General features: G+C 45.1%; 1 protein-coding gene across 1 annotated transcript in view; it reads right to left on the reverse strand.

Annotated features, from left to right (window-relative positions):
* SLC16A14 (solute carrier family 16 member 14) overlaps positions 1-921 on the reverse strand; it is a 27,579-nt gene extending 26,658 nt beyond the window's left edge. Inside the window, exon 1 of the mRNA XM_007453267.1 lies at positions 742-921. The gene's annotated coding sequence lies outside the window, so the exon portion shown is untranslated. The remainder of the gene's footprint in view (positions 1-741) is intronic.
* Between the last annotated feature and the right edge of the window lie 6,587 nt (positions 922-7,508).

Consider the following 7,508-nt stretch of genomic DNA (forward strand, 5'->3'; position numbering starts at 1 on the left):
GCTCTGGGGTACCAGCGTCCGCACGCCCTGGGCTGGCCCACGGCGATCCGGCCTCCGCGCCAACCCCCATCCCTCGAGCGCCGCCCCCGCCGCCCCGGGGCCCCCTCCCGGGCGCTGTGTGCTCCCCCTTCCCCGGCACCCCGAGACCCCTGGCCCCCATCCCGGGCATCCCGCGTGTCCCCGCGCGCCCGGAACTCGCCAGCTCCGCGGGGAAGCGAGGCCGATCGCAGTCCCGGCGGCCTGCGCGGGGAGGCATCCCGCACCCCCATAAGTCCCGCAGCCGCCCCGCCCCCGCCCGGGTCTCCCCCTCTCCGCCCCAGCACTGCTAGTTCGAGTGGCTAACGCGGGCCGGGAGAGGAGGCGGGAGCAAGGCTGGACGCGGGAACCAGCGCGCCTCTGGGGTCGGCCGGGGATTCCGAGGGGCGCAGTGCGCCCTTGACGACGCGCGCGGGGCCCTGGTCGCAGTGGGAGCGCGGCGCGTGCCCACGTTCCGCCCCGGCGCGCCCGCCCGCCCCGAGGTGGCCTCGCCAGCGGTTCTGGAGCACCAAGGCGGGCGGCCTGGGCGGGACCACCGCGCCTCTGCTCAGTCCTGCCCTCGACCGCTCTGGACGCCTTCCCCTACCAGGCCCCGGGCCCGCACCGCCGCTTCCCGGGCGGCTGGGGCGCAGCGGCCACCGCAGCCCAAGATGCCCCCGGCGCCGCTCCATCCCCGGGCCCGCGATGCCGCGCGGCCCGGGATACTCACTGTCCGCAGCCCTCGGGGCGGCGGCCTCACTGGGCTCCCCGCCCCGATCCCCGAACTTGCTGTTTCCCTCGGAGCCCCCTGAGCGGCTGGGCGGAGAGATTTGTGGCAACGTCGCCTATCATCCTGGAGGTGCCGGTGCCCGCGGCTCTGCGCTCCGCCCGGTTCGGCGCGCTGTGCGGGCTCCCGGCGCCTCTGCCGCTCGCTGCCGGGCCAGCTCCGTTTTGTGGAGCTTGGAGCTCGAGGCCTCAGTCCGTGTGGCTTTAAAAAGGGTGCGTTTGGAGGTGCCCGAACCTAACCTGAGCTTCCTTCCAATCCGTGTAATTTCAAATCTCCATGCTCGTTCATTCCTATACCGGCTAATTCTGGTTTGGCAGGAAAAAAAAAAATTGCAGTCACCTCACGTGCACACTCTCGTGGCCGGCTGTAGTTTCCAGCTTTGGCTGAGGTTCGCTAATGCTCTCGGCACGTTTATAGCTGGTGGAAAGGGCCTGAAACCTAAGATGCAGGTGGGAATGGAAGTATCTTCCATTTCTCTGAGCTAGAGGAGAAGTGATGAAAAAACCCTCACCCAAGGCTGGACCGCAAAATATGGCAGTTTGTGAGGGAAGAGTCGGGCCTATATGGCAGTTTGTGAGGGAAGAGTCGGGCAGGCCCTGCAAGTGTTCTCAGCCAAAGGGGACTGAAAATCCCTTATTTTTTGTCCTGTCCTGGGTGGTACCTCTCCCTGCTCTTTCCCCGGTATCTAACTGTTGCCTGGCTCTTGCATTCGTGGGTACCAGGTACAGATTTCATTTTCACGTGTACCTACTCTGTTCCCAACACAATGCTTTGCCCAGGGAAAGTTTTCAATATTTGTTAAATGACTGTGTGAATAAATGAAGCCAGTGCTATTTTTACCTCACTTGAAGGATTCTGTAGTAGTTCTCTATTGCTCTCGTAATGTAGTACCACAAACTTAGTGACTGAAAACAACACAGGTTTATTATCTCATAGTTCTGGGGGCCAGAAGTCCAAAATGGATTTTACTGGGTTAAAATCAAGGAGTTGGCAGGGTTGTGTTCCTTCTGGCAGCTCTAGGGGGGCGCTCATGCTTCTAGAGGGTGCCCACATCCCCCGGCTCCCGGCCATGTCCTCTATCTTCAAAGCCAGCAACGTTACACCATTCTGTGCCTTTCTGCATACTCATATCTGTCTCCTGCTTCCACTGTTTTGTTTTGATTTTTTTTTTTAATAAATTTATTTATTTGGCTGCGTTGGGTCTTTGTTGCTGTGCACGAGCTTTCTCTAGTTGCGGCGAGCGGGGGCTACTCTTCGTTGCGGTGCTTGGGCTTCTCATTGCGGTGGCTTCTCTTGTTGCGGAGCACGGGCTCTAGGTGCGCACGCTTCAGTAGTTGTGGCACGTGGGCTCAGTAGTTGTGGCTCGTGGGCTCTAGAGCACAGGCTCAGTAGTGTGGTGCACCGGCATAGTTGCTCCGCGGCATGTGGGATCTTCCTGGACTAGGGCCCAAACTTGTGTCCCCTGCTTTGGCGGATTCTTAACCACTGCACCACCAGGGAAGTCCCGCCTGCTTCCACTTTTAAGGGCTCTTGGGATTACATTTGGCCTAGCAGTGGTAACTGGATTATTGGATAATCCAAATAATCTGCCTGTTTTAAGGTCAGCTGATCAACAATCTTAATGCCATCTGCAACCTTAATTCCCCTTTGCCATGTAAGGTAACATATTCACAGGGTCCAGAGATTAGGATGTGGGCATCTTTGAAGGACCATTATTCTAGCTATCATAAATTTCCTTCTTTCTTCCTTTTCCCCTTCCTTTCTTGTTTCTGTGTTTTTTGGTTTATTTTTTTGCAAAAAAATAATAGTCACATTTTTGACTAAAAATAATTGAGAACATTATGAGAAATTGAGGACATTTCGATGAAGCACCAGGCTTATGTGGTCCAAACGTTTTACTTTTGCTGATCGGAACATGAGCAAATGGATGGTTAGTATTCCCTTGGCCTGACCTTCTGAGATATCACCCATTTCAACCAGGCTTTTGACAGTAAGTCAAGATGGGGTTCCTGGCAAATACCTTAAGTGCAGATGATCCATCTTGTTTGAAAAGAGGTCTGTAAGATTTTTAAGTCTTTTTTTCCCTCTCTGAAATCTTTTAGATTTATTGAGGTATGATTGATCAAGTATGGACTGTATATATTTAAATGTACAACTTGACGAGTTTCAGATAAGTCTGTGGAACCATCACCTCCGTCAAATAACTCCAGAATTTTCCTGCGCCCTTTGTTCTTTGTTTTTTGTTTTTTGTTTTTTTATTCTGTACGCGGACCTCTCACTGTTGTGGCCTCTCCTGTTGCGGAGCACAGGCTCCGGACACGCAGGCTCAGATGCCATGGCTCACGAGCGCAGCCGCTCCGCGGCATGTGGGATCTTCCCGGACCGGGGCATGAACCCGTGTCCCCTGCATCGGCAGGCGGACTCTCAACCACTGCGCCACCAGGGAAGCCCTTTGAAAGCCAATCCTCACCCCACTGCACACCACCCCAGGCCACCTCTCATCTGCTCTCTGTGAAGCTTCTCTGGACTATGGGTACTTCACAACTAGAATGCCCACAAAAAGGATTTTCTTTTTTTCCCTTCCAGCTTTACTGAGGTATAATCGACAAATAAAATTGTATATATCTGAAGTGTGCTATGTGATGACACACAGGTACATTGTGAAATGACTATCAAATCACAATCAAGTTAATGAACACATCACTTCATGTAGTTTACTTTTTCTTTATCTTTTCTTTTTTCTTTTTTTTTTTTTTTTTGGTGGTGAGAAAACTTAGGATCTACTGTCTCAGCAGATTTCAAGTATACCTTACAGTATTGTTAACTGTAGTCACCATGCTGCTGTACATTAGGTCTTCAGAACTTACTCATCTCATAACTGAAAGTTTGTACCCTTTGACAACATCTCCCCATTTCTCCCACCTGCTAGACCCTGACAACCACCATTCTACTCTGTTTCAATGAGTTCAACTTTTTTTTTTTTTTTTTTTTTTTAGATTCTACATATGAGTGAGATCATACAGTAGTTGTCTTTCTCTGCCTGGCTTCTTTCACTTACCATAATGTCCTCCACATTCATCTGCGTCGTCACAAGTGGCAGAATTTCTTTCTTTTTTTATAGCTGAATAATATTCCACTGTGTATATATCACATTTTCTTTATCCATTCATCCATCAGTGGACACTTAGGCTGTTTTCCTATTTTGGCTTTTGTAAATAATGCTGCAATGAACATGGGAGTGCAGATGTCTCTTCAAGACACTGATTTCATTTCCCATAGAAGGCTTTTCTGAGAAATCATTTTGTCTTCACAAGTTTCATTGCTCTCACCTGCCTGGCAGTCTCTTGTTGACACAGGTAGGTTGAGAGCAGACCTGGAGCAAAGGAGCCTCCTATCTGTGAGTCACTGGTTGGTGTGCCTGGGTTAAATGAATAGAAAGCCATTGTACATTAGAATGTAAAAGACAAGCACTGAACATTTTTCAGGTATCTGAGGTACAAGACCCTGACATCATCTCTTGATTTCTAGGCAAATTACATATTGTTCCACAATAGTAATCTCACTTTTAACTTAATTGTATCAGGTAATAACCTTGTCCCTTAAGAAGGTAAAATGATTCAAGTGATGCTTCTAAAATCCTTTCCTCTTAGTTTTTTTTTTATCATGCATTCAACTGATTTCATAACGCCATGTTGGAGTTGGGGTGCAACTAAGGATGTGGACAATCTTTGCCTTAAATTTGTTGCCTTAATAGTGTGGATTAAGCAGAGAGTGGGAGAAAATCAGCTTTTGAGGAGGTTCTAGCACAGAATATTGAAGGTGTTAGAGTAATACCCTGAAGTGCCACCTTGACTGTCCCATTTTTATAGCCAATTCAGATACGAACATGACCTAGAACCACATGGTTACCCCAGACCGTCATTCCACCCATCTCTCAGTATAGAAGGCAGCCCGCCCACACCCCTGCAAGCTTAATGCAGTAGACTGTGATGGTTAATTTTATGTGTCAACTTGACCAATATGTGCTGGTGAGGATGCGGGGAAACTGGAACCCTCATATACTTTGCTTTGGAAAACAGGCAATTCCTCAAAAGTTTAAACATAGAATTACCATATAGCACAGCGTTTCCCTTCCAAGGTAAATGCCCAAGAGTAATGAAAACATACATCCACTCAAAATCTTGTACGTGAATGTTCACAGCAGCATTCTTCATAATAGTCAAAAAATGGAAACAACCCAAATGTCTGGCAACTAATGAATGGATAAATAAAATGAGATATATCCATATAATAGAACTTTATTCAGCAATAAAAATAAATGCAGTACTGATACATGCTACAACATGGATGAGTCTTGAAAACATTATGCTAAGTAAACGAGGTTAGTCACAAAATACCACATACTGTATGATTCAATTATACAAAATGTCCAGAATAGGTACAAACAGACAGAAAGTGGGTTACTGGTACCTAGGTTGGGGATGTAGGGGAGGAAATAGACAGTGACAGCTAATGGGTACAGGGCTTGTTTGGGGTGATGGAATGTCCTAGAAGTGATTTTGGTGATGGTTGTGCAAATCTATGAAATATCATTGAATTGCAAAAAATAAAAAATGAAAAGTCCCCCTACCCCACCTTCACCAAAATTACTGGAGTGGACTATATATGAACCAGTACTGAGAATGGGTTATAATCTAAGCATAATGAATCCACTTCTATGTACCTGAAGTCCAAGATACAATGAATTAATTAACTCTGTTCTTTAAGTACCTTCTACTTAATTAAACTTAAAAGCTTTTGCACAGCAAAGGAAACCATGGACAAAATGAAAAGACAACCTACTGAATGGGAGAAAATATTTGCAAATGATACGACTGATAAAGGGTTAATATCAGTATATTAACAGCTAATATCAGTATATTAATATATAAACAGCTCATACAACTCAATATCAAAAAACGAACAACCCAAAAAATGCACAGAAGACATGAATAGATATATTTCCAAAGAAGAGATATGGATGGCCAACAGACACATGAAAAGATGCTCGACATCATTAATCATCAGAGAAATGCAAATCAAAACCCAATGAGATGCCACTTCACACCTGTCAGAATGGCTATCATCAAAAAGACCACAAATAACAGATGTTGGCAAGGATGTGGAGAAAGGGGAATCCTTGTACACTGTTGGGGAGAAGGCAAATTGGGGAAGCCACTGTGGAAAACAGCATGAAGGCTCCTCAAAAAACTAAAAATAGAATTACCACATGATCCAGCAATTCCGCTCCCAGGTATATATCCGAAGAAAATGAAAACCCCAGTTCTAAAAGATACATGCACCCCAATGTTCACAGCAGTGTTATTTTAAAAAGCCAAGATATGGAAACAACCTAAGTGTCTATCAACAGATGAATGGATAAAGAAGATGTGGTATATATACAATGGAATACTACTCAGGCATAAAAATGAATGAGATTTTGCCATTTGCAACAAAATGGATGAATCTGGAGAGTATTATGCTTAGTAAAATAAGTCAGACAGAGAAAGACAAATACTGTATGTTATCACTTATATGTGGAATCTAAAAAATAAAACAAATGCACATGGCAAAACATAAACAGACTCATAGATATAGAGAACAAATTAGTGATTACTAGTGGGGGGTGGAGGGGCAAAATAGGGGCAGGGGATTAAGAGGTACAAACTACTATGTATAAAATAAGCTACAAAGATATATTGTACAGCACAGGGAATATAGCCAATATTTTATAATAAATAAATAAATACCTTCCTTAGCCTCATCTTAAGCAATATTGTCCATAAAATTGTGGTTGTGATGTTCCAGTTATACATTTATCTAATGCATATCAATAGAAAAGCATATTAATTTTAAGTTCATCAGCCTATGTTCTGCTTCGGGTTCCTGCAGCCTCACCCTTGGTCTCGCTGCCCACACATACCTGTCTGATGGACGTGCTGCAACAGAGCCCTTGTGGTTCCTGCAGGTCTAGTTCATGAGATTACGTGAGGAGCCCATTTGCTTTTCTAAAGGGGTGTTTATAACAAGCAGGATGTAAGAGAAATCCCAGGCACCTCAGGATTTTCTTCCTGGTCTAGGACTTCCCCAGACTTCATCCCAAAGCACCTACAAAACTTCTCCTGCCTGCAGGGGTGGTTACAAGCTTACATTTACCTTGGCTTCAAATTCAAAGAGCCCATCAAGGGTGAAGCAATACATAGCAAGATTAGCAACATGTTCCTGTCCTTACATTAGTCTTCCAAGTTTGTTACATTTTTCTTTCTGATAAAAATAACCAATATCCTCATGTAGTAGCATATGCTTTCATAAAAGTACAAGGTCTAAAACTCCAGTTCTGACACTAACTTGGAAATTAAACATTTTCTCACACATGTCCTAAAAGAAATAATGCTTCGTTCACGGGGGTTGTATTATAGTTTTGTTGGCTAATAGTATAAATAATTTTTAAAAATTTTTATGAAACCAGTGATACTAGCAAATGATTATGGCTTTTTCTTGCACCTATAGGTTTTTTTTCTTTTATTTAAGACCCATTTTCCTGAAAAGTGTCATGTAGATCAAATCTAATTTTAAATGCTGTCAGAGTATTCACTAATGGAAATACAGTGAATCCTTCTGAGGCTAGAAGAATCCTCATATATTGATATGTTTATATATCAGTATA

The sequence above is a fragment of the Lipotes vexillifer genome, unplaced genomic scaffold (genome assembly GCF_000442215.2).
Source record: "Lipotes vexillifer unplaced genomic scaffold, Lipotes_vexillifer_v1.1 scaffold471, whole genome shotgun sequence".
Lineage (NCBI taxonomy): Eukaryota > Metazoa > Chordata > Mammalia > Artiodactyla > Lipotidae > Lipotes > Lipotes vexillifer.